We start from the raw sequence: 27743 nt of genomic DNA on the forward strand, positions 1-27743 counted from the left end.
CAAACAGCCCTTCACAGGCTGGAGCCTTGCCAGCCTGCAACAGAAAAGCAGTGGTTTCCCACATTTTTCTCCTTTAAAGGAGAATCCGTTTTTAAAGTTTGTTTAAAACCCTGTCCCATACTCTTGCAACCCACTCTTGGGTCATGATCCATGGGTTGAAAAATGCTGCTCTAGAGCACACAGGATCTCAGAATCTCAGTATCACCCTCCTAGAGTTAGGTCATGCAGAAAATTTACCATCATCCAGATAAAGTCACCATGATCCCAGATCCCCCTGTACCAAAAGTAAAATGTGATGGGATCTGATGCACATGTGGCGTGGCAGGAGATGTGATTGTTGGAATCGCACATCAGATCCAATTTTACTTTCTTTTTCTAGTCTGATGCATTGTGTTATTTTTATGCTTAACATACAGTTTTAGTAATCAGTCTCATGTTAACATATTTGTAATATTTTACTTGATTTCTTCTGTAAAATGTAAACTGTAAGGAGAGAGAGAGGACTACAGCTTTATCCAGCTTATGTAGGTGCACTGTATGAGGGGAGCTGCTTTTCATTTTTTTCACTACCTGATCACCCACATAGGAGCCATATAACCATCCACTGAGTGCCTTTTTAAATTGATGCTGTCCATTGGAGGTGCTGACTGGCTTCCCAACAGACACTGCTGGATAAATCAAGTGACTAATAGCTGTATTGCAACAAATAAGTGCACAGACACCTCATTTTTCAGTAAATGAAAATATCTTCTCTTAGACATAGAGAGCATTTATACACATATATTTGTCTACTCCAATGCGACAGAGATCCAGCATGTTAGAGCAGACTTGATTAATCTAGTCTGCTCTGCATGTGAGCTGATGTGCCTGGCACTGCATTGCATGCATTTGTATAAAAGGCAAAATTTGCGTCACCACACAGAAAATGGCAGTGGTGCACTTCTGAACTAAAAGACCTTCAATGTGGTTTAGTTCAAAAGCACACTGCTGCTATTGCCTCAGTGCTGATGCACATTTTGCCATTTATACAAATGCATGCACCACAGAGCTAGGTGCTTTTAAAAGCACCCAATGCTACAGTGCAAGCATGTATACAAAATGCCAAGAGGTATATCATTGCACAAGTATTTGTTCATCTTTAACATTTATGGACTTTGGCATGAGTTGCCTTAATTGAGGCTAATAGCACACCCAAATTTAACCCTTCCAGTATATTAGCATACATCACATAGTAACCTTTTTGTTGCACTGGGCAAGTCCACACATGTATGTACATGCGCCTAAACTTAATGCACCTTTGCTTAAGAAGGCTCATTCAGGCAATTTAGGCATACGTTTACACGTGGACATGCTAATGTGCATTAAGGCACATTAAATTTAGGTGCAAATAGCTAAGTCACCTTAGCACACATGCAAATGCTCTAATGCACATTAGTGTGGTGTATTTCCTGCACATAAGCACATCTACATATGCATTATGTGACTTAGCTTTTCGCATTTAAATGTGATACCTGCTTGATGCAGGTATCAGATTTAGGCTCATGCTGCAAGGGAGCAGCATGGAGAATTTTTTTGACCCCTGGATATCTCAGGGGGAAAAAACATGAAAAAAAAAATGGAGTGGCACATGCAAGGGCAGCGTGTTCCTCTCAAAAGTGGAGCTGTGCCAACCGGAGCTGCACTGTGGATGCCAACAGGCTCTGCACAACAGAATCACCATGGTTGTAGGCCCAGGAGGTCCCCAAGACTCCAAGTAAAGCTGCTGGGCAAACCCAGTTCTATCCCAAGCTTCCCCTACCCCACCTGGGGTAACTTAGAGCTTGCCACGTGCCAAAGCATGCATGGCACGTGCATTCCTTGGCAACAATTAGCAGTGGCATGAGGTGCACTGGTGCTAGTTGTCCCCAGGGAACCAAGTGTCCATGCACATGTGGACATGGCCACAGGGTGTGTTCACACATGCAGGCATAAGCACTTGCAGCAACTCAAATAGCAGTGGCACAAATTTATGCCAAAGATTTGTGCCTCAGCACATGTGCCTGAACATACACTTTGGCGTGGGACAAATTGTGCCACTTGAGGCAAACTGATCCTGCCTGGCTCCTCCTGAATCTTCAGCCAGGGGGAGCTAGAGGCTGATGCCAGCACCTATGTTGGCCCCAGCAATATGAAAAGCTGCCTTTGTGAGCAGCTCAGGGCTACTTACCGTCAGGAGCTTCTGGGGGAGGAGCATCTGGGAGGAAGTTGGCCACACGCCTTCCTGTCCCAGGCTGCTGCTGCTAGCTTGGTCTCAGGAGCTTCTGGGGAGAGGATGCCCAGGCCCTTTCCTGCCCCTGGCTATTGCTAGCTGCTGGCTTGGTCTCAGAGCTTTTGGAGTAAGTTGGCCACACCCCTTCCTGCCTTCAGCTGCTGCTGCTGTTGCTGCCCCCCTGGGGAGGGCAACCCCCACCTTCACCTCTACTCTCAAAAGAAGCATACCCTGAGTGGCTGACATAGATGGCTCCTACCATCACTGCTGCTGTCTGCTCCACTGCTGCCCCCTCTCAGGAGACAGGGAGATTTCCCTGTTGCACCATGTTGCACCACTCAACACCACACCTGCACTGGACTACTCCCTAATTGGCTGATTGCTCCTGCCCTCCCTTACAGCTGCCTTGCTGCATCTGATCCTGCTTTGTTTCCCTGCCTGCTGCCAAGTGACTAGCTGGAGGCCTGAGGGACTCCTGAACTGTTCTCCAACAAACAAAGCACCTCCACCACACCAGTCATCTTTTACATCTGCGTCAGCTGCCTTCCCTGTGTGTTTTGCCCTTGTGTGGTAAGTCCTGTAGTCCATTCCCCCTGCCCTGGTGTTAGTTGTATGGCTGAGTAAGCCAGCTCAAGCCTCCCGTGTGTGTGTGTGTGTGTGTTCCCCCTCCCCTGCATTCTCCAAGCACAGCCCTCCTAGCTTTTTTCCTGCAGGGATGAAACTCAGTGAGCTTCAGCCCTCTTCCCCTTCCCCCATATTTTCCCCACAACCCCAGCCTACCCCTACTAGATTCACCAGCCCCATTGTTGTACTTTTTTGGGTTTCTTTTTTGGTTTCCCCTCCCTGATGTGAAGCAATGGCAGGGCAGGAAACTTCTGGGAGGCAAGATTCCTCCACAGAACTTCCAGCAGCCCCCACGCCGGGGGCAGAGTCCAAACAATCTCTTCTAGGGGTAGAGAAGCCTCAGACCTCTGCTGCAGGGGCAGGTGAGACGCCAGCAGGGACAGGGTGTCTCCCCTGGCCAGGCCTCTCCCAGAGGAGTTCACAAGCCCCCTTCCCCCTCATCAGGGGCCAGGGACAAGGGCAGTGGGAAAGGCCCCACACCTGGGGGTGGGAAGGGCAAGAGCCCCACCCCCAAACCTAGACCACCAGCACCTGAAGAGACCAGGTGTGCCACACCAACTGGCACACCCACTCAGCCTGTACCTGACCCTAGCCCCAGCCCCACAAATGCAGTCCCTCAGTGGGGAAACCACAGCTCTGCACAGGCAGCTGTGGAATGACCCACATCTGTGGGGCCTGGACCCTCCACTGTTGGCCCTTCCAGCTCAGGCAGGAGGGCCTCCTTTCTGGCACTCACCCATAGGCATGGGGTGAAGTACCAACTGCCTAGGTGGGAGACCCTGCATTTTGAGACCTGGGTGCAGGCCCTGGCTCAGGTAGGGCCCCCAAAATTGTGGCAGCCTCCTGCTTTTATGGCAAGGGGGTCTTCTTCCTTGCCTTGGAGGTCACTGCACAAAAGGCAGTGGAGAGGGGGATTGTGGTGGAGCATGAGTATGTCCACCTCGAGCCCCTAGAAGAGCTGGGGGCCAGAGTGGTCCTCAGCTCTTTCCCACCTTATATCCCCAACTGGGCTCTGCTCCCCCATCTCCAAAACCTGGGGAGAGTTATCTGCCCAGTGGTGGCCCTCTTGCTGGGGTGCCAAGACCCCGGCCTCCGCCATGTGCACTCGTTCCAACATCAGGTCATGATCCAGCTGGTGGTGGGAGTGTGGCTGGAGGTTGAGGGCAGCCTCATAATTACTTTTCAGGGGGACTTAGTGAGGATTTTCTATATGCTGGGGGACCTACAGTGCTTGTGCTGCTGTGCCCCGGGGCACTTATATCATGAGTGCCCCATGGGTCAGGTAGGGAGGGCATCTGCAGGTCCCACTGGCAAAAGGGGTGCCCCTACCACCAGCACCCCTCCCCACTGAGGCCCCCCAGGCACCCCAGCTACAACTACCAGTCCCCCCATAAGCTTGGGTGACCCTGCCCCACAATCAAGTATGGCAGAGTCCCAGGGAGGGGGGCAGCAGCTGGGGGAGGAGAGGAAGAAGGCCCCCCTGCCCCGGCCATCCCCCCACTGTAACTCCCACTGCCCCAACCCTCACCTACTGGAGTCTGTCCACCTAAGGACTGCCCTATCGCTGAACCATATACTCCACCCCCCCAGCCATGAGGTCATTTAAGATCATGACCGTCAATGTCCACAGCTGCAGAAAGGGTCTCCAGAGGTTCCAGGTGCTCTCCTTCCTTCAGGAGGGGAGGTACCCCGTGGTATTCTTGCAGGAGACCCTGACAACTTCAGCTGATGAGAATAATTGGTAGGTGGAGTGGGGAGGCAGGATCTTTTTAGTCACCTCTCTGCCACCTCTTGTGGAGTGTCCACTTTGTTCTCCCCAGGTCTGCAGCTGGAAGTTCTCCAGGATGTTGAGGTGATGCTGGACCACCTGTTGCACCTCCGGGTCCAAGTGCAGGGGCTGGTCCTGAACCTTCTGAATGTGTACTTTAGCATCACCCTAGACACGCAAGACCAGTCAGGCAGGGAGTGGAACCAGGCCTCCATGGGTGTCCTCAGTGGGAATCCTGACAGACTACTCCCTGGTGGATGTCTGGCATGCCTGTCACCCTACCAACCCTCCTGACTTCACCTATGTGAGGGTGAGGAAGGAGCAGGCACGCCACTTCCAGTTGGACTGGGTTTATATCTCTTTGCCGCACTTTGCCCGGGCCCACTCCTATGGCATCTGACCAACTCCTTTCAGTGATCACCACCTTGTCTGGGCCCAGGTCATGCTAGGGCCTGGGCATCCGGGGTTGGCCTACTGGCATTTCAGTGCCAGTCTGCTGGAGGAAGTGGGCTTCAGGGAGGCCTTACAGGAGTTCTGGATGGCTTGGCAGGAGCAACAGGCAGCCTTCTTCTAGGCTCGGAGATGGTGGTATGTGGGGAAAGTGCGCATCCACGGCTACGCTTGGGGGCACACCCAGCAGAGGGACGCAGTCCAGGAGCAGCTCAACTGGGAAGTGCCAAAGCTGGAGAGATGCCTGGCCACCAACCTAACCAACTCGTCTCTCTGCAGAGAGTATCAGGAGAGACAGGAAGAGCTTCGTGCTCTGGACAACCACCATGCCCACAATGCTTTTGTCCACTTGAGCGTCCAGATTTTTTAGGAGATGGACCATGGGTCCTGATTCTTCTATGCCCTGGAGAGGAGGTGGGGGGCCAAGAAGTAGATCACCTGCCCTCTGGAGGGTGACGGAACCCCCCTCACAGGTCCACATGAGATGTGCCAGCATGTGCGGGTCTTCTATGAAGAACTTGTCTCACTGGATTCGACCAACGCCAAAGCCTGTCAGACTCTGTGGGAGGGACTCCTGCAGGTCAGTGTCAGTGACCAGGACCAGCTGGAAGCTACTCTCACTCTGGCTGAGTTTTCGGCCGCCCTCTGCCTGATGCCTGGCAACAAGGCACCAGACATCAACAGGATGACTGCGGAGTTCTACCAGGCCTTCTGGGATGTCCTCAGCCCGGACCTTGCCATGGTCTGAGCTGAATCCGAAGGAAGTGGGGAACTCCCCCTGTCATGCTGGAGAGCCATGCCAACCCTCCTATAGGAGAAGGGGGATCCCCATGACCTGAGGAACTGGTGTCCTGTGTCCCTCCTTTGTACAGACTACAAGGTGGCAGCGAAGGCCACTTTGCTGTGCCTGCGGACCGTGCTGATGGACGTGATCCATCCTGATCAGACATATATGGTACCCGGATGTTCCATCTTTGACAACCTGTACCTGGTATGGAATCTCCTAGAGCTAGCACACCGGGAGGGCCTGTCTTTTACCCTCCTATCCCTGGACCCGGAGAAGGCATTTGACAGAGTGGATCATGAGCACTTCACAGTCACGCTGATGCCCTTTCACTTTGAGCCCCGCTTCATGTGGGCTCTCCAGGTGCCGTATGCCTCTGCAGAGTGTTTGGTCAAGCTCAACTGGACCCTGACAGAGTCCATCCCATTCAGGAGACAGGTGCATCAAGGCTGCCCACTGTCAGGCCAGCTGTATGCCTTGGCCCTGGAGCCCTTCTTCATTCTCCTGCAGAAGTGGGTGGCAGGGTTGATGCTCCAGGAGCCAGTGGTGCAACTGGTCCTGTCAGCATATGCTGACAATGTACTCCTTGTGATCTAGGACTCAGGTGACCTGGTGCAGGTGGAGGCCTGCCAGGCATTGTACTCGGCAGCCTCCTCTGCCCAGGTCAACTGAGTCAAGATCTTTGGCTTGGTGATGGGTGGCAGGTGGTCTCGCTTCCACCAGCGCCCTGCAGAATCTGCTGAAGCGTAGGCTCGCTGCTGTACTTGGGGGTCTGCCTGTCCCCCACAGACCCCTCCCTACCAGAGAACTGGCACCAGCTGGATACAAGGGTGTTGGAGCAGCTCCAGGCATGGGCAGGGCTCATGAGATGTCTCTCCCTGCATGGAAGAGTGCTGGTGCTGAACCAGCTGGTCCTGTCTGTGCTCTGGCACTGCTTACACATGCTGCCTATGCCCCCCGAGGTCTTAGCAGGACTCCAGAGATGGGCACTGGAGTTTTTCTGGCCAGGCCCTGAGTTGTTGCAGAGATCCTGAGCCTCCCCTTGTGGGAGGGTGGCCAGGGCCTAGTTTGCCTGCAGAGCCAGATCCTGGCATTCCACCTTTAGGCCCTGCAGAGACTGCTATACAGTGTTGAAAGCCACGTGGTGTGTGGCCACCTGGGGCATGCTTTCCTCCACCACTTCTGGGGGCTCCAATATGACTGAAAGCTCCTCAGCCTGTGGGGCTTCTCCCTGCAGGACCTGCAAGGGCTGCCAGATTTCTACCAGGACATCCTCCAAACCTGGAGGCTGGTCTCTACCTCCAGATCCCCCGCAACAGTTGCCCAATGCGCTGATCTGCTCATTGAGCCCCTCCTCTGGAACCCCCAGCTGGAGGTGCTGATGGTAGAGGTGCTCCGGTTGTAACAGGTTGATCCTGGCTGGTGTTGCCCATATTGGAGACCTCCTGGACTATGATAGGTGGGAGTAGGTGGGCCCTGTTATACTGGCCAGCCGTCTGGTCCAGGAGGTAAAACCTGTCCTACCTTAATAAATGCCCTTGCTTTTATTAACCAGGTCCTGTGCAGTGGCAGTCTCCCCCACCCCCCATGTCCTCCAGCCCTCTGGAGTTTGTCATGGGGCTGGTGCCTTACCCAGCTTCACGGTGCTCCATGCTCCACCACCTGAGCCTGCTGGAGGACACCAGACTGATCCACTTTTCCACTGTCCATCATTACCACATCTAAACACTCATGTGCTGCACTCTCTATCATGCTGCCATCCAGACACCGAGTGGCAGGACCTGCTCGGCAAGGGCAGGGCTGGGGCACCCTAGTGGTTGAGTCTGTACTCCACTCTCATCCCACAAGCCACTGGGGACCTCAGCTGGCATCTCCTCCATGGAGCCATTGCTACGAAGCTTGTGTGTATGTGGCAAGCTTCATGGACACCCTGGTCTCCTGCCCCTTCTGCTGGCAGAGGGAGACCCTGGCATACACGACCCTTGAGTGCACCAGGCTGCAGCCCCTCCACCTCCAGAACCTCCTCTTGAGGTTCTAGTTGAATTTCACCCCCCATCTTTTTGTTTTTGGTCACCCCATCCACAGCCCCACCAAGTCCCAGGACCTTCCAGGTTAACCTCCTCCTGGCCCTGGCTAAGTGGGCCCTGTACCTGACCAGGAAGGAGGCTCTGTCCAGGAAGGTGCCCGGAGATTGTGGGGCCACTTTCCTCTCCCTTGTCCATGCACGTTTTCAGGCAGAGCACCAGTGGGCAGTGTGTACCAGTTCCTTGAATGCCTTTGAGGATCGGTGGGTGTGTCCAAGGGGCTCTGCTCGATGTTCCCCTCAGGCTCACTTATTTTCACCCTTTGACCCACACAATACTCCTATCCTGGTTTTTTTTTTGGGGGGGGGGGCGGGTTTATTAGTTGTCCCAAAAATTTGGTTGTACCACTTACTCATTATCCCCACGCAGGATTATGAGTTAGCCAGGTGAGCCCACAGTATGTGTGTTACAAATAGACAGGAGCTTCTGACGCTCAACCAGTAGGTATCTGGGACACTATCCCCTGCAGCAGCCCTGAACTAGAGTGGCCCCTGCACCCTCTACCTACTGCAGCAGTCTGGCAGTGGGGGCTTCTGCCTGGATGTAACCTGCTGCCACCTGTGACAGCATCTGCCCCCTTGGACCTGCAACCCCATGGCTGCATGCCTTCCAGGCCCAGACAGGGACCACACGGCTGCCTGGACTGTGGTATGAGCACTGCAGCAGAGCCTCCTGCACCTCTGCCTGCTTCTCTGGGCCAGCTGCCAGTGAGCCATGGCTGCATAGCTGGCATTTGTAGAGCACTGCTGTCATGTCTTCTGGTGTCCCTGCTCTGCCATCTGGGCAGATATTGTCTGGAAGATGTGCTTATTACAGTGGCCCACTTTGAACTGTTGAAGCATATCCTCCTAGTCTCAAATGACCATGTCAGCCACCTTGTTTGCCCTCCAGCTGGATCCCTGATGTTGGCCCTGGTTCCTGTCATTTTCCAGGTCCCGTCACTTGCCTCACTAGTAGGGATCCTGGTGTTTCCTGTTTAAAAATTTGCATTTTTTAAAATAGAAAAGCAAATTATCTCATTAAAATACCCCAACCTCACGTTGTTCTGTGATTAAAATGAAACACTACTATTTATAAAGAGATCAATTGGGCAATGTTTTACTGATATATTTACAATTTTAAAGCAATTTAGAAGCCTATCAGTGCCTCTATCATCATAATAAAATGAATTCTAAATATCTATACACTTTGGCATTTGCTTTTGTATTTTTATCATAGAAAAATCAGGATGTGGGGGATCAGCTTTTTTGTGGCACTGACTAGCAGTGATATGCCAGTGCCCTGCCAATGCCCCTGCCTCTCCCCACTAGCTCCCTCCTGGCAGCAGCTCCATTCCAGCACCAGAACATGGGTCCAGCTGCAGCTGTTACACCCGCTTCTCTGTGGCTGTGGCTCTGAGCAGTGCCAGCCCTTACTATTCTACTGCCTGTACCCGTGCCCATGCCCCAGGGATTCCCCATGTCATTCCCAGGAAGTCCTTGACTGGGGCTTAGGGACTGGGCTGAGCAAGCCCCTTCCCTTCCAGGTCAGCTTCCTTCTGCGCAGGCTGCTGTAGGGGAACAGAGGGGCTCTAAGCTCAGCTCTGGCAGCCTCTCCTACTTGAAGTGATTCCCCATCCCTGACCCATCTCTGTCTCTGTCTCTCTCCCTTGCTGCCACCTCAACCCCTCCCCACAGACCATGACACCCTCCAAGTGGTTCCTGAGACCAGGAACACTCTCTAGACCAGGGCCGCATGTCCTAGCACCAGTGTGGGCATGGGACAGGGATACAGTGCAGCAGTTGCACCTGTACCCATGGCTCCCATCATCAGGTCTTGTCCCACCTAGTGGCTGGGCATGCAGGGTGTGAGATTTATGGGGAGGATGTTTTTGGGGGTGGGGAGCAGTGTGGGAGTGGGTGTTGGGTTTGTGGTGGTGTTGGGGGGCTTGAGGGGGTTTGTGGATAGGTGTAGAGGTGGGAGTGGGGTTTGTTGACATGAGGTTTCTGGGAGGTGTGGGGGTAGGGCTTGTGAAGGTGTGGGGTGTTTGTGAGTAGATTGTGGGGGAGTTCATGGGTGTGGGGTTTGTGTGTGGGTATGTGGATGGGATGGCAGGGTTTGTGGGGGTGGAGTTTGTGAAGGTGTTGGATTTGTGGGTGGATTGTATAGGTGTTCATGAGTGTGGAGCTTGTAAGCAGGTATGTGGGAGGTGTGGAGGGTTTTGAGGGTGGGTGTAGGGCAGTTTTTGGTGGTGCTGGCCACATGCCTGTTCCTCCATGGTGTGCAGAAGCAGCCAACAGCAGGACTGTTGGAGCTCTCATGGCCTGTTGTAGGCAGAGCCCTGTGGCAGTGCACCCTGCTGCCTGAGACCCAGAGGCTACACATGGTGCATGGAGTTGGCCCAGGCCACTAGCGCATGCCTTCAAGCAGGACCGAGCCAGCTCTTGCTGCAACCCAGGGCTTCTGACACCGCATGCAAGAGCTGCATGACATCCGGCAGAGCCGGCTCCTGCCTCCATGTGCCCCACCTGCCATTGGACCAGGCCAGATCCATGGAGGCAGGAACCAGCCCAGCCTGATGATGCATGGCTCCTGTGGGCAGTGCTGGGAGCCCTGGGTGACAGCAGGAGCCAGCCCAGTTGTGGTTGAAGGTGCATGCTAGCGGACTGGGCCAGCTTCATGCACCATGTGTAGCCTCTGGGTCTCGGGTGGCATGGTGTGGCATGCCGCTGCAGGGCTTTGCCAGCAGTGGGCCACAAGTGCCTCAAGGGTGTGCTGCTGGCTGCTGCCACTGCAGGCAGTAGAAGCTGCATGCCATGGAGACAGGCAGGGGACCCACCCCTCCTACACAGTGCCTCCCTCCCATGTCCCTGATTACTAGGCCCTGAGCCTGTGTCTGCGCCAATGCTGCCAGCCTAGCCCCACTTGTATTTCCTCCAGTACACTGAGGCAGCCTGTTGGAACAGCAGGGGCATGTAGCAGGCATATCTGGGTGCTAGAGTGTCTTTTTGGAGGACCCAGCCCCCAGTTGCTTCAGGGCATGCTCCAGGAGTGCACCCTGCACAGCATTTTTCCAACCTTTTTTTTTCATACTGGGATTTCTGAGCATCAAACTTAAAGTCTGCGCTGCAAATATTCAGAGCAAGGAACATATTTTCATTCCTAGTGTGCCTTTTGTCGTGTCTCCAATTGCTTCAAGACACCACAACAGGTACATGCTAGTTCCTCTGGATGCATCCACATAACCTTAAATTGCCATTTTTAAGGCACATTAAGTGCATGCACATTTAGACACATGCCCTTAATGTGCCTTAAAAATGGTGATTTTAGGCTAAGCCTGCTTAAAAGAGGCACTTTTAGACATGCCCACTGGCTGTAACTGCAGCAGTAACTAATCGGGTCTTTTTGTTGTCTTTTTCACTCTTTTCCTTCCCACACCCAATTCTAATTGATTTATAATTCACCTTCTAGCTGCCTACCAGGGGGAATATGGAGAAGAGAAAGTACTGCCTTTATTAGTTTTGTTTATAAAAACATTCCTCTGCTATGGCCCAGAAAAGTATCTGTAAAACTTTCTTCTTGTTTATAAATGACAGTTTTGGCAGGGTTCCACCAACTGTTCTATGAGAGAAGAAATCTAGGCATGAAAAATGTTCATTCCTCAACCAGGTGCCCTACAGATTACCTATCCAAAAAGAAAAATGCTGCATATATACTGGCCTCAAAGCAGTTCTAATCTGCCTGCCTAGAACTGTTTCCCAGGACAGAAATTTAAACATTTATCTTCAGATGATTAACTTACATAAAAGGGAACATTGTTATACTGATGTAACCATCAGAAAACTTCAGGATTTGAAACAGAATGGTTGGCAGTGGCAGTTGTTGTTGTTTAGATGCTTCAAGACCTGTATTGGGCCACTGATTATTATTATTCTTAAAGGTGTTTCTTGGGAGTTACTGACAAGAATGACAGCTCCTTCTAAGGTGCTAGCCTTTGCTGCCTTTTCCCAGCCCTACTTCTGGTAGGGCTTTATCAGTGCAGCCAAAGAAAGCCGTAAATTTACTTTGCAGTACATGTGGAGTTGCTGTCCCTATTGCCAGGAGCTTTGACAGTCTACACTTAAAGCAAACAGCTTGTTAATGTACAGCAGCACAAAAAGTAACCTCTGAAATACAGAGCCTTTCTGAAGTAATACATTCAATCAAATGTCTGTGTATTGTATCTTAAAAATACTTTCTGAGTAAGCATGTTCTTTTGTCAGATAACTAGGAAAAATAGTTTAGTGACACAGAAACTTAAAGCCTGTATCATGATGCACATACACAAGGCTGAATTAAGGCTGCATGAACAACTTTGAATCTGGCATAGCTCAAGTTTTGAGTTCTTGACTTTGCAACCGTAATGTTCTCCTAATATAGTTTCAATATAAATTTATTTTTAAAAAGTAAAAAACAGCACAAAAACATTGAATGAGACCATAATGATCCCAGTATGCTTTCTGTTTCAACTAATGAACTAATTGGAAATCGTAGTAGGTTGTTTATCTTCTATATGGTTCTGCCACTAGAGGGGAATTGAGTTGTTCATAATATGCCAGTGGATTTCAAAGCTGTTTGCTAGACGTCGAAGGTATGTTGAGACTCTAAAATTATGGTTTCCATTCCAGATTTCTTTAGGGAATGTGATCTATTTGTTATAGATCCCCCAACCACTTCCCCTCAAAGCAATTTTCTTCTATTTTTATGCTCCCTTTCCTGAACTTCTACCCCTGTCTCCATCTTCCTGTCCGTGATCTGCTCGCCTTCTTTGTTCTTATCGATGTCATAGGGATCACGGAGACCTGGTGGGACTCCACCCATGACTGGACCACTGGGATAGATGGCTATACCCTGTACAGGAGGGATCGTGTAGAGAAAAGGGGCGGGGGTGTAGCTCTCTATGTTAAGGAAAGCTACGCGTCCCTGCAAGCTGATATTGGCGACCAGGGTGGACGGCTGGAGACCCTCTGGGTTAAAATCCGTGGGGAACACGGCACAGGGGACACGATGGTGGGAGTCTATTACAGACCTCCCACCCAAAGTCCTGAGCTAGACCAGGAGTTTGCCCAGGAACTGGCTGAGGCAGCTTGCTCCAGGACCATGGTTGTCATGGGTGACTTCAATTACCCAGACATCTCGTGGGAGGATCGCTCAGCAAAATCTGAGCGGTCACAGAGCTTCCTCTCGTGCGTGGATGACCTCTACCTGACTCAAGAAGTCTATGGGCCAACGAGAGGCAAAGCGCTGCTCGACCTGGTGCTGGCTACTGGGGAGGACCTAGTCGGCGACCTAGTGATCGATGGGAAGCTGGGTGACAGCGACCACGAGCTGATCACCTTCACCATCCGCCGAAAAGCTGGCAAGTCAGTCAGCAACACGCAAGTCCTTGACTTCAGGAAAGCTGACTTTGACAAGATCAGAAGGCTTGTCAGTGAGGCCCTAAGGGACTGTGACCACAGGGAGAGGGGAGTTCAAGAAGAGTGGTTGCTCCTCAAGGGAGCGATCCTCAATGCACAAACTAAGTCTATTCCATCTCGGAGGAAAGGCAGCAAGAGGGCACAGCAGCCCCCCTGGCTCTCCAGGGACCTAGCAGACCTCCTGAGGCTAAAAAGAAAGGCCTACAAAGGATGGAGGATGGGAGTCACCTCCAAGGAGGATTATTCTGCACTGGTCCGGTCCTGTAGGGAGCAGACCAGGAAAGCCAAGGCTGCAACTGAACTCCAGCTAGCTTTGAGCATCAAGGACAATAAAAAGTCCTTTTTCAGATATGTGGGGAGCCGGAGGAAAAGCAGGGGCAACGTTGGACCCCTGCTGAACCAGATGGGGCAACTGACAACTGACGCCCAGGAAAAAGCCAACCTATTAAATAGGTACTTTGCGTCAGTCTTTCATCAGCCCCATGGGACGCCCGTGCCTGCTACAGGGCCGGGAAGTCCGGGTGAGGGTGATCCCCTGCCCTCCATTAATGCTGACTTTGTGAAGGAACATCTTGAGAAGCTGGATACCTTCAAGTCAGCCGGCCCTGACAATCTTCACCCCAGGGTACTCAAGGAGCTGGCGAGCATCATAGCCCAGCCTCTAGCGCGGATCTTTGAAAACTCTTGGCGCTCTGGTGTAGTGCCCGAAGACTGGAAGAAGGCCAACGTGGTGCCTATCTTCAAGAAAGGGAGGAAAGTGGATCCAGCTAACTATAGGCCCATCAGCCTGACTTCTATCCCGGGGAAGATCTTAGAAAAGTTTATTAAGGAGGCCATCCTTAATGGACTGGCCGACGCCAACATCTTAAGGGATAGCCAGCACGGGTTTGTTGCGGGTAGGTCTTGCTTGACCAATCTCATTTCCTTCTACGACCAGGTGACCTATCACCTGGACAAGGGAGATGAGATTGATGTCATATATCTTGACTTCAAAAAAGCCTTCGATCTGGTGTCCCATGATCGTCTCTTGGAGAAACTGGCCAATTGTCGCCTTGGGTCCCCCACGATCCACTGGCTGGAAAATTGGCTCCGGGGTCGGACCCAGAGGGTAGTAATTGATGGAAGTCACTCATCGTGGTGTCATGTGACCAGTGGGGTCCCCCAGGGCTCTGTCCTTGGACCCATACTGTTCAACATCTTCATTAACGATGTGGACACTGGAGTCAGAAGCGGACTGGCCAAGTTCGCCGATGACACCAAACTTTGGGGCAAAGCATCCACGCCAGAAGACAGGCGGGTGATCCAGGCTGACCTGGACAGGCTCAGCAAGTGGGCGGATGAGAATCTGATGGTGTTCAACGCCGATAAATGCAAGGTTCTCCACCTTGGGAAGAAAAACCCGCAGCATCCTTATAGGCTCGGCAGTGCTATGTTGGTTAGCACTATGGAAGAAAGAGACTTAGGGGTCATCATTGACCACAAGATGAACATGAGCCTGCAATGCTGTGCTGCGGCTAGTAAAGCGACCAAAACGCTGGCTTGCATCCATAGATGCTTCTCAAACAAATCCCGGGACGTCATTCTCCCCCTGTACTCGGCCTTAGTGAGGCCGCAGCTGGAGTACTGCGTCCAGTTTTGGGCTCCACAATTCAAAAAGGATGTGGAGAAGCTTGAGAGAGTCCAGAGAAGAGCCACGCGCATGATCAGGGGTCAGGGAAGCAGACCCTACGATGACAGGCTGAGAGCCCTGGGGCTCTTTAGCCTGGAAAAGCGCAGGCTCAGGGGTGATCTGATGGCCACCTACAAGTTTATCAGGGGTGACCACCAGTATCTGGGGGAACGTTTGTTCACCAGAGCGCCCCAAGGGATGACGAGGACGAATGGTCACAAACTACTACAAGATCGTTTCAGGCTGGACATAAGGAAGAATTTCTTTACTGTCCGAGCCCCCAAGGTCTGGAACAGCCTGCCGCCGGAGGTTGTTCAAGCGCCTTCATTGAACACCTTCAAGATGAAACTGGATGCTTATCTTGCTGGGATCCTATGACCCCAGCTGACGTCCTGCCCTTTGGGCGGGGGGCTGGACTCGATCTTCCGAGGTCCCTTCCAGCCCTAATGTCTATGAAATCTATGAAATCCTACCTCATCCATAGCTTCTGCTCATCCCCTTCATCCTCTGATCCTGTTCCTCCTGTTCCTGTATTTTTATTTGGACTCCAAGTTTCTCTCCTGTATGGGATCTGTAAAAATGCAGTTGGACATTGAACAATGAACATTTCAAAAAGTGTTTTTTCTAATATATCAGGTTTTCTAATTATTTTTCAATAAAGACTTATGTGAGCTGAAAAGATCTCTATAATGAAGAATGTCTACGACATCAACCACCTAGCCAGCTACTGGGAAAACTCTAACCCAAGGAGATATTTTTAAAATTATGTTCAGTAATTTTATTTAAAATCCTTAAATATTGGTTTAAAAAATCAATTCACAAGATGCTTTACCTCACAGTAGACTAATCTACTGCACAGTACAGTGTCACTATGTAACTGTGCACTGAGCTACTGCACAGTAAAATACGCTAATGCACCTGTAATGTTTTTACAGGTAGTAGATTTACTGTGCATTAACTAATGTGCAGTAGTGCACATGAAGACACTGATCAGGAGCAAATTTGCTCCCTGTCAGCCAGACCAACAGGAGGTCAGCTTCCTGACAGGGGCAGAGCAATGTGACTGGGAGTCCCTCTAGCCACAGGGTAGGGATGATTCTATAGTAGTCCCTGGCTGGCCTTTAGATCCCTGGCTTGACCCCTGTGTTGTTGGGGAGGAGGGGTAAGAGGAAATACGTTGTGGTAGAGGGAAATAAGGTTTGCTGATTGCAAACTGTCCAGGGTGTGTGTGTTTGTGGGGTGTTTGATGTGGGCCTAGAGTCTGTGGGCAGCTGCTCAGGCACTAGGGCTGTGCAAAATGGCTGTCTCATTTCGATTTTGGATTCGGCCATTTTGGAGGACAGTGATTTGTTTCAATGTTTTGGATCGCTGCTCCGTTTCAATTGAGCTGAATCTGTTTCAGAGTTTCAATGCTGTTTCAGAGATTCAGATCAGCCAGGGAGAGGCAGGCACAGCCAGGCAGCTGCAGGTTCTCCTGAAGGTCCTTTGACTGTGCCTGCCTTTCCCCGGGTTGGGGGAGCCACAGGAGAAGCCCCCATGGCTGCCCTGCCCAACCCATCCCCCCGCCAGCCAGCCCCAGCCTAGTTCTAGCACTTAAAAAAAAAAAAAAAAAAAAAAGCCCCACACTTACTGGCTCTGGCACCGGCAATCAGGGCCTCAGAGGGCTCATGGCAAAGCTCCCCCACAAAGTGCGGGACAATGGGGGGGCAGCGGGGATTGCCCTCCTGCCTGGCACCCACATGGCAGCTGCCCCATGGCACGAGTACAGTGTGGCTCGGCAGGTCACCACGTGTTGTCTGGGATCTGGGGCAGCTCCAGCAGTCAGCCAGAGCCCAGTACTGCTCATCCCCAAAGATCCCAGTTCCCAGATGGCATGCAGTGCCCTGCTGAGCAGACTTGGGTGCTGGCCAGCAGCGGCTCCAGCCAGCAGCAGCAACATGCTGTCATCCTGCACACAGATCCAGGGGTCTGTGCCCCTGAGAGGACTGAGGGGCTGTGCCAGACTCCTCCGAGGAGGCAGCAGGCTGCCATCCCTCCCCCAGAGCACTGGGATTGGAAGGGACCTCAGGGACAGTTCACAGACACTGGCCAGCTACAGATGTCAATATCAGAGCAGTCCTTCCACCCCTCTTCCTTCTCCCTCTTCTTAGTTTCTGTTTCCCTGCAAGTCTGGCTCCAAAATATCCAAAACATTTTGGATGGTTTCATTTAGTTTCAGAGATGTTTTGGAGCCTTCCATTTAATTTCAGATTCAGTGTTTTGGGTGCCAAAACGGGCTGAAACACCTCTGAAATGAAACGGCTGCAAAAATTTTGCACAGCTCTATCAGCCACCCTGTTGCAGGGTGGGAAGGAGGTGGCCCACAAGTACCTTGCAGGCATGGTGGCCTGTCTGGTGCAACTGGGGGAGATGGTGGGGAGCATCCATGGTGCACTCACCACAGGCTCCTAGGACAGCATCCCTGGCCAGCCTGCGCCTGTCCACCCTGGAGACCCCTGGCCCCCGGGCAGCTGCATCTGGAGCCTCAGCTGTCTCTGGCTGCTGCAGGAGGTCAGAGCAGAAGCAGGCTTGGATCTGTGTAAGCTTGTAAGAAGCAAATCTGTTCCCAACAAGGATGCACGTGGAAACACCTTCCCAGGGCTGGCTTATTGCATAGTAAATTACCATGTAGTAAGCCTAAATACCATGAATTGCATGTGTAGATGCACCCATCCAAAACATTTCAAAATAAATCATCCATTTCTTTGGTATAATTTCCATCAATTACCCAAATATTTAAAGTATCCAATAATTACAGCAAATACAGTTTGTAATAATTATAAACATATTTTTCCAAATTACACCTAAAAGTTATTAGTCTTTATTTTAATCAAGACTCTTGCTGTCCTCAGGCTTCTCCTTCCTGGAACCTCAGCAACAGTTCCCTTGAGCTCCCACCCTGTTGCCTTTGGCTGCTTTGAAAGTCTTTTCCAATGCTGGGATCTCAGGCAGAAAAGAAGTCTCAGGACTATGGGCTGTGAGAAAATTTAGCAGCTAGGTCTCGGGGCAGATCTATCACACAGAAATCTGCCCAACTGCTTAGCTATGAAAACTGTGATAACAGAGAAGCTGCTTATAGTATCACATGAGATCTTCCTGCAGGACCAACTGTTCTTGATTCTTATGATCAATTTCTGTATTGTCAACTCTGCTTTCTCACTGGCTGCTTGGAGAGGGCATCCCTTTTTCACTCATGTCATTTATTCCCTTCTGTGACCTACCCCAGTTATTGTCCTCTGACACCACTCCGCATTGCCCCACATCTGTTCTTCTGCAGTCCTTTAAATCACTCCTGTTCCTCCCTTCCCTTGCCCCTACATGTCCTGCTCTCCTTTATTCCTCCCATTCCATAGCATCTCCTCTGCTCCTCACATTCCATGAGTATAATGCAAAGTTTAGCTCTTTACAGAGGGGCAATCATTTGTCTATGAGCATGGCTTCAGTGTAGCTGTCTTGCTGATAGTTATGGGAGATGGCAGCAATTTTGATTAGAGAATGATTACCATATAATGGGTCAAAGACAATCAAAATCTAGTAGCGCTGATAAAACTGTGAGAGATGGCAATACTAGAGAACTTGGATTTTTCTGAACCTAAACTCAACCAAGTTTGGTTAAATTATTAGATAGACAGAAGCATGCATACCCTAGACATACATATCCCCTTGTTTTAAAAAAATGCCATACATGTATATTCATTCTAGCCTAGGTATAGAAATCTAAAAGATTCCCCCCCACAAAAAAAACAAACAAACCCCAAAAACAAAATATTCATTGACAATTGAATTCCTGTTTGTGAGTTCCAGGAAGCCTCCAAAGCAACTATTACTTTTTTATTAACCAAAAATTTTGGATAAAATTTAATTTAAACTACTTATCAAAATGTGTCATATTTATGGAAATAATTTTAGAAATCAAAACCTTCTAGTCAGCCATTCAATTATCTGGGTTACTGCTACAGGAAAATCTTAATCCAAGGTATTCAAAATGGAATCATTACACAGTAAAATAATAAAAGGCAGGTCTATTGATATGCAGGACAAGGTTTTTTGTGATATCATTTATACAACCAACTCCTTACTAGGTCTGTTGATGATTAGCATAAGAACAAAGACTTTCTTCTGCAGCCATACATCCAAGTTGAAAGGAAAAACTGAGTGACTGAAGCTGAATGACTGAAATAGTGTCACCTTTAGAGTCATTTCTCTGCCTAGCAGAAGAAACAGTCAGTGTACCTGGGTTTTTTGTATTTAAACAGAAAGCCACAATGGGGATGGGGTCATACATAAGGGCTACCTAAATCACAGGGGTACCTAGCAATTTTCACAGGTTGATTACAGTATAAAGTTCTAAATCCACAGTCATTTGGTGGCAGCCCCACCCCTGGGCGCTGATTGGCAGAGAGGCCAGGGGGTGGAGGGTTGAAGGGGCAGTTGCCATCTTGATTGCTGGCTGCCCTTTGTGTGGCCCTGCACCTCAGCACTGATTGGCAGAGAGGCCGGTAGGGGGGGAGGAGGGGCTGGAGCCATCTTTTCTGCTGCCCTTTATTCTACCCTGCCAGACGGCACCTTCCCCTCCCTGCAGCAATGACCAATTTTATTTTTATTAAAGGGGCCGGGGGGGGGGGGTGTTGATTTTGCGGATCAAGCATCGCATCAAGCATGTCAAAAGGATAGAATGAAAGCCTTGTTTTGTCCTGTGATTCCCTGCCCAACTGTATGAGAGGGAGCACTGCGACTCTGAGTTGCCTGTTTGCCTTAGCCTGTAGGTAGTGGTGAGTGTGGCATAGAAGGGAGAAATGGTGGGAGGCTTGACTTATACTAATTTCTTTGTGCAATTCAATCCTATTTTTTGTTGTTTTTTTTTTAGCAGCTTACCCTGTTTACATGGCATTGATTTTTCACATTGCTTCTAGATGGGTGAAACATTTATTTTAGGAAAGCAAATACCACATAGCAAATAAAAATGATACATTGCTCTCAGTAAGTTTTAGGCAACTTAAATTTATTAATTAATATTTTCATGGTTACTTGGCAGTTGACCAAATTGTTATGAACAATGAATGATTCTAATATTGATGGCACACTGAACTTGAGGCTTTCATCTAGGGGGGAGGGGTTCGGAGGGAAGTACACATGAATTAGACTTTTTTTTTTGTTTGACCAGTTCCTGCAGTGAGGTTCATAATGCTTAACTTGGCTTCAAGAATATTATGAGGATCAATTAATGTTTGTAAATTATTTTTAAAATGAATAATTTTCAACTATTATGATGATGGTAATAGCAGTTATATTGCATTCCTGTCTTTGAGGCCTTGTGCAAAGGTTTCCTGTCTGTGTGTATAGAAAGGGGAAATAAAAAAGGTCTTCTTTCTAGATTTGTCAGCTCAGCTCCTTAGTCATTTAGAGGGTCAGTGAGCACAGTGTGCTGCCTCTCTGCTACTGCAATTCTCTTGGATGCTTCTAATCTGCGTGCAAGAAATTGCCTTGCCCTCTGTGCATCAGCATAGGGCACTATCACCATGCTTTTACTCTTGCCTGTTGTTAAATTACTGATGAAAAGTAATTTCTGTTCCTGTCCAGTAGTCACTCAAGATGTATAACTTACAGTTAAAGAAGTGCTCGAGGGATTTTTGTATAATGTGCGTTATAGGGAAATCATTTCTAAATAACTGTCATTTCTGAGATACAGAAGTGGAAAGCAGTGTCTGAAACTATAAAACTGCCCTCTTTGCTGAGTTACTTAAATAGCAAATGATGTAAAATTATTACTTCAGCTGGAAATGGTTGATGATGACTCATCCAGAGACATTTAGCATACTTGGTAGGAAAGAGACACATACACTTTAAGTGAAGAAAACAATAGATGAGCTTTGGCATTTATGCAGTGGCCAGAACACTTCCAACTTCGGCAAGGAAGTGCTTGCTGACTTCATGATTAAAACCAGACAAGAAGAGAGTCCATAAAGGTAAAAACTAATGGAGCACTGTTTAGGAAATAAAAGAAGGCAGTACAGCAAAAATAGAATAAAATGCCTCCCTCACGGTACTAACTGATCTCCCCCTGCTGAACACTCAGAAGGCTGTTGCGCTTGGATCCCAGTTCTAGATTCTGCGTGCTTCTAAGTCCATTGAGCCTCTGAGCAATATTAAACTGTTATCTTTATCTGCTTAGCCTTTCTTCCAGCAGTTTGTCTATCTGGTGATACCCTCAGGAAATGGGGTCTTATGTCCCCACCACTCTGAGTTGTAGGACACATGCTGATTCCCCAGTAGTTTAAGTGCATGCTTTTACAGAGCTCCACCTTTGTGAGTACTCCTGTTTATACTTTGACCCTTCAGGGACTCTGCAGAGGGATTTCTAAAGCAAACCTGCTGTACTTGTAGGCAAATCACAAGAGACATGTAGGTGCATACAAATATAACAGACTATGCAAAAATCCTGCCTCAGTTTCCCCACCACTTTGCAGGATATTCTTTGGGGTTTGGACCACATCCTTTCTAATTGTTGGTAGTTTGTTTCCTAGATGCCTACAATCACATTAAATTGTCACGGCATCTTGTTTATGAGGGAAGACACTTGAGAGACTGAGAGGGATACAGAATTTTCTTAATGATTCATTATTTGGTTGATGTGAAGTTGAGAAAATCATTCTTTTTTAATACAAAAGTAAATAACTGGCATACATTTGTTATAAGCCTTATTATATTAGGCTTTTTTTACTACAAATATTTTTTTAAGTTTGGAAAGATTTTTAAACATATATGTGAGATGGTAAAGTGATATACAAATTTATTTAAACTCTCAGCTGATTGACCATGGCCAATAATTCACCTTCTCTGTTGACTTCTCTACCATTAAAAAGAGGAGAATGATACTAACACTTGGAGGGGAAATGGTGACCTTCAGGAGAAAAGATCTATGCAATAATTTAAATTTTATTATTTATTATCTAATCTAACACATCTGTTATTTTGTATTGTATATACAGGGCTAATCACTAATGTCTAATTACAAATATCAATGGGCTCACTAATGCCAGAAAAGTGCAGCTTTACAATGAGGGCAAAACTCATACCATATCAGAGATGATTAAGGAAGAACTGGATCCCAGGATGGTACAATCTTCGCTTGGGCATCTTGGTGTATAGCAAAAGTTTGCAGAAGACACCACTGTGAAGCAGGTAATTTTCTGAATTGTAATTAAAATAATCTCTAACTAGGCTATGTGGGGGTGGGGGGCATGCATGAGTACACACGCATGTATGTGAAATGAGAATTTGGCACAGATCTTCAAAGAGAAATTGGCTGAGAACTAATCTAGACAGATTTTATCAAGCAAATTAAGCACTTAAAACCTAAGCAATGTCTAAGTGAACATAATATACTGTATAACAACATAAATTCTGTCAGGAAGATGATATGCTGAATGTATCACCATAAACTCATCCAATGCACCAAATGCCCTGATGGAAAATACGTAGGAGAGACCAAACAACAACTGCGCACCAGAATGAACGCACACCGAAAATCTATCAAAGACAGAAACACCCAATTACCGGTGGGGGCACATTTCTCACAGGAGGGCCACTCTCCCTCCAATCTCTCAGTCCTGATCCTCAAGGGAAACTTACACAACACTTCCCAGAGGCGAGCCTATAAGCTCCATTTCATCAACCTCCTGGATACTAGAGATCATGGACTAAACATAGGCAGACAAGGTTCCTTGGGTCCTTAGCCTGACGAAGGGTTTTTGAACCCGAAAGCTTGCTTAATAACTATTCTCCAACCATTTGGGTTGGTCTAATAAAAGATATCAAATTCACCCAAGGAACCTTGTCTGCCTATATGCTTAGACCAACACAGCTACAACCTAAACCCCTGGACTAAACATAGACATTGGATTTTTGATACATTATAATCTGCTTGGCAACTGACTCCCCAGCCCAGCCCAGCCCAGCCCCTGGCTTCTTTACTTTTCATTCCATCCAGGAAGAGCACACAGCAACTGCTGAAACTTCCTTAGCCTGACGAAGGGTTTTTGAACTCGAAAGCTTGCTTAATAACTATTCTCCAACTATTTGGGTTGGTCTAATAAAAGATATCAAATTCACCCAAGGAACCTTGTCACCATAAACTCTGTATTTGTGTTTGGATACTAAATTTTAGACCTAGTGTATTTGAATAGTTAAAGGCCCAGGTGCCTCAAGCTTCATTTCATCTGCTTAAAATCAATATTCAGTATAAAGCAAACAGTTTTTTCCCTGACTAATAATAATAATAATAATAATGATGATGCTTGGATATTTTATAGCATCCAGATTTAATAAGGTATGGAGGACCAAACATAACACTGTTTCTGACTTTTTTTATATTAGAAAGGTGTGCACTGAGTATATGGGGAGGTCAGTACGGCAAAGGAAAAGGACTTCTGAATGGTGGGATATAAGACTTGCTGGGCTGAGGTTCATCAGTTATTTATATTTTACATAATGTCACATTGCGGAAATCTCTATCCTTATTGACTTCAAAGGTGCCTTAGAGTCTCATTTGGCATGTCATACTTTAATACCTTACTTCAGTATTACAGAGTATTGTCTACTAGATATTTGAACTCCAGCGTCTAGGTGCTTTGGTACAGTCTCCAAATATATTTGGAATGATGTTTTATATTTTAGTTCAGAGGCAAAATGCTTCAGAAAAGTAGTGTGACAGGACTATATTAACACTATTTTTTTTATAATAACCCTTTGTTGTTTTCCAAGTGCTGAAATATAAACCTACCAAATGAATAGCACCTCCCTTCTTTTGGTGAATTTACATTTGGTTATACATTTTAAGGCTAGAAGGAACCATTAGATCAAATAGTCTCTCTTTTTATATAATGGCTTGTCTACATGGTGAGGATATTCTAGTTTTAATTAAAATGCCCTACATCCAGTGTCCACACAACCCATCTCTTGCAATGAATTAATTAGCCAGTTAATATGAATGCTATAATCCACTTTGATAGTAGATTATGTTCATTATGAACTGAGTTAGTATAAACTGATGTTTGTGCGGACTGCACTTACTTCATGGAAGTCCAGCAGTCCTCTATTTGGCATCTTATACTATTTTGCATGGATCTAGGGCAGGTGCAGCTGGTGAACTCAGACTGGTGCGGTGGGTGGAGCATCCCACAGGAGCAGATGGGGGTGGGTTGTAGCCGGCCAGCATATTTGCTGAGAGTGGCGGGGTTGGCAGCCTCCCTGCTACCAGCCGGAGTGCCCAGCTGGCTGCAACCCGTCCCCCCCCGAGCTTCCGTGGAACGCTCCACCCGCCCCACCAGTCTGAGTTCACCAGCCGTGCCTGATCTAGGGCCAGCTTGTTTGTCATCTCTGTGCTGGCACTGTTCTGATGTCAAGCTGTCTGAATGTCATCTCCATCTTTAAATGCTGGCATGTTGCCAGAATCAGTCTGTTTACAGATGTATGCTTTTGGATTAGTGTACCTCAATTTTATAGAACCATTATGAAAACACAGCCCACTGAATATCATATAGGGTGCCTTTACACATGCAGGGACACTGCTCTGATGTGCTGTAATTACAGCACGTTGGAGCAGACTTGATTAATCTAGTCTGCTGGAATGTGCTCCAGTAGCCTGCATGTTACAGCAGCCTCTGCGTCTCATATATTCAGAGTCCATTCACTTCAAAATGGTGGTGGAGGCATTTTAACTAAAGTTCACTGAAAGCTTTAGTTAAAGCACCTCCACCACCATTTTGAAGTGTGGGATGCTGAATATACATGACACTGTGGACGCTTTAATTAAAGCAGCTTTCAGAGCTGCTCTAATTAAGCTACCCCGCTCCACTCCCAGAGCATGTATAAAGATACCCATAGTTACTCCTGTATTGAGCTCCGCATGATGTTATACTCGCTGCAGAACATGGAACCTAAAACCTACTAAAACAAAAGTCTCATCTTGCATTCAAAACTGCATGTGTTCATTATATTAAAATATCTTAATCTAATGGCCTGCCAGCCATTAGCCATTAAGCTGAATCTTGAGGGTCCTTATTCTGTTTCACTCTCACTTAGGCAGAACTGCCTTTAGAATCAGTGTTTATTCTGCCTGAGTAACCGTTGAGTGAAATCTCACTCTTGGCTTTAAAGTTAACCCAATAAAGTCTCATATTTCATGTATTGCCTTTCTTTAACTGCAAGATTGCTAAGTGCTATACAGATGGCCACTATATAAGTGTAGAGCTCACACTGCTGCTCACTGAACTGTAGTCACTATTGGGGTGGAATACAATAGCAATAGCAATGTGACAGTCCTCAGCAACACTACATAAAATTAAAGGATCACTAAAGAAACTCCTAGCGTTTTGGTAGTCTGTTGGATGATTCACCTCTATCCCCATTGCACTGTTCATCAATAAAAAGGTAAGTTGTACATAAAAGTGGTAAAGTAGGTATAGATGTGTACGTTTGCATATGGAAAGTAGAAGGAAAATTTTAGAAGGTTACCTCAGTTGATAGCAAACCATTACATTGTTTACTGAAGAAATAAATAAAAAATATAGCAAACAGAATGAGTCCACTTTTCAACTTTGTATTTTTTTCTTTCTTTGAAGAGTGAAGAAAGTTAAGTAATCTTGCAAAATCTGTGCAGCATATTCCAAAATAACAAATCAGACAATAATATTAATTTCAAAAGATTATTTCCCATTATAAAACCTGAGTGGCCTGCATCAGTGCTACCAGTGTATTCTTTTCCCCCAAATTATTTATCTTTATCTGAATAGCCTTCTGGATATTGGATAACTGACAGCCAAGTCTACTGGTGGCATTGATACCAGAACCACACTATGGTTCCTAAAAAGATGCCATTAGAAATTAATCTTATCCAGTGATTGTTGTTTACCAGCCTGTTTTTGAAAAAAAAAAATGTTCTCCTCTCCTCTATTGAAAAAGGAAGAAATGTGCAGAAGTTGAAATATGGAAACATTCTGCTTGCCACATTTTTTCTATTTCCCTGGTAATAAATTGTGTCACTAGTCAGATATGTCTGTAAAGACTAATTCCTTTTTATGGCAACCACCCATGTCAGCTTAAAAAAAAAAACCCTGGGGTTTTTTTAAAGACATTTTGATCATTTTTCCGTTAAAGAGTTTATTTCTATCCTCTGTCACTAAAGTTCCCAAAATACCCAGATTTTGGCACAGATCTTGGATTGCATTTTGTTCTCTAAACTAGTCAGAACAAAAAAGGAAGAATATGCCTAAATATTTAGTTGTAAATCATCTGTATAATATTATTTAATTTTTTCCAAACAAAAGGTCATTTGCTCCTCTTGATCTTTGTGTAGAACTGTTGATCAACAGATGAACTGGTGATGGAATGAAGGTAGGAAGCCATATCCCAACCTTGGCTGTTAACATGTTTTGTTAAGTGACATCCCACAATAGCAGTTAAAAGACTTTGAAGTATTTTATAGAGCAAAAAAGTGTTGTAGAACTATTGAGTTATTTCTTTTGCAAAAGAGGGCACTGTACAGCAGGCAGAAGTATGAATTTAAGCCTGTTAAAACACTTGTAACAGAAGTCTAAGCTGCTTAACATTAACTTGCTAGAGATTCATCACAATCTACCAGAACTTTCCTGTTCAAGTCGGGGCTTTGCAGAAAGCCATAAAAGGGAAGGAATATAGTTTCATTTGCTGGCTCATACTGCTGAAATACTAAAACAGGAGAGTAACAGAAATTGTTTTAGCCAGATCTAACACAAGTAGCGTGAAACAATGTATACAAAAATATGTAATATATTTTCTTCGGCTCGAATGATGTTACTGACATGAAACCTTTTGAATTCACATTAAAAGAAAAAAAATGTGTCATTTTCTATTGATTTATTTTTGGTTAAAATAAATTTTCTATATTGTACATCAGCATGAAATTATTAGAATTTTACTTTGAGTGTTTTTTCCATTTTAAGATTATACTTCAATTTTGACTAGAAATGCTATTGTCACTATTTCTCATTGACTGGAATGCTCATTGTCACATGCAATAGTAAGAACGTTTGTGTTACTAAACATTGAATGTTATGTATTTTATGGTAAATTAACTTATTCTGCTGTTAGAAGGCAACAAAGCAAACGATCAATAAAATAAGTACACTTGAGAAATGTATAGCTGTGTTTTAAAATGACTAGTCAGGATCCATTAGTAGACATCTTGGTTCTTTAAATTACTCTATGCTGTATAGAGAAACAGTTGCTATGTACTTTCACTTGTACAACTTGACAGGTTTGCAACAACAGGCTTTTTAAAAATGAGATTGCCTTGGATCACAGATATATAAGGTCCTGCCTGTGAAGCAAGTGAAATACTTTGATAAAATGCCAAAATGCCAGAGCTTTTAAACAAATTACATAGTTTACTGCTCCTGTTAACGTAGCAGCATGCATTCTTGCAGTTAAATATTAAAAGTGACTCGTAAGTAGTTGGCTACAGTGTCATATCATGAAGTATTTGTTAGTTTCCAAATGTGGTTATCAAACTATTTGACACTTCTACTCTAATTACAATTTAAAATGTATTTAATCTCTGAAGCACACAGCAGCACTTTATGTCACTTGTAAAAATAAAAAATG

The 27743-nt window shown here is 47.0% G+C and overlaps 1 long non-coding RNA gene across 2 annotated transcripts; it reads left to right on the plus strand.

The window, feature by feature from the left end:
• Window positions 1-2214: 2214 nt before the first annotated feature.
• Window positions 2215-27743, plus strand: LOC132251932 (uncharacterized). Of its 2 annotated transcripts, none has more exons than XR_009463675.1 (3): window positions 2215-2818; window positions 22091-22283; window positions 26429-27743. It is a non-coding gene; the product is annotated as an uncharacterized LOC132251932 (long non-coding RNA). The 2 variants fall into 2 exon arrangements; XR_009463676.1 differs by having other exon boundaries at window positions 26458-27743.

This window comes from Alligator mississippiensis, chromosome 7 (genome assembly GCF_030867095.1).
Source record: "Alligator mississippiensis isolate rAllMis1 chromosome 7, rAllMis1, whole genome shotgun sequence".
Classification (NCBI taxonomy): domain Eukaryota; kingdom Metazoa; phylum Chordata; order Crocodylia; family Alligatoridae; genus Alligator; species Alligator mississippiensis.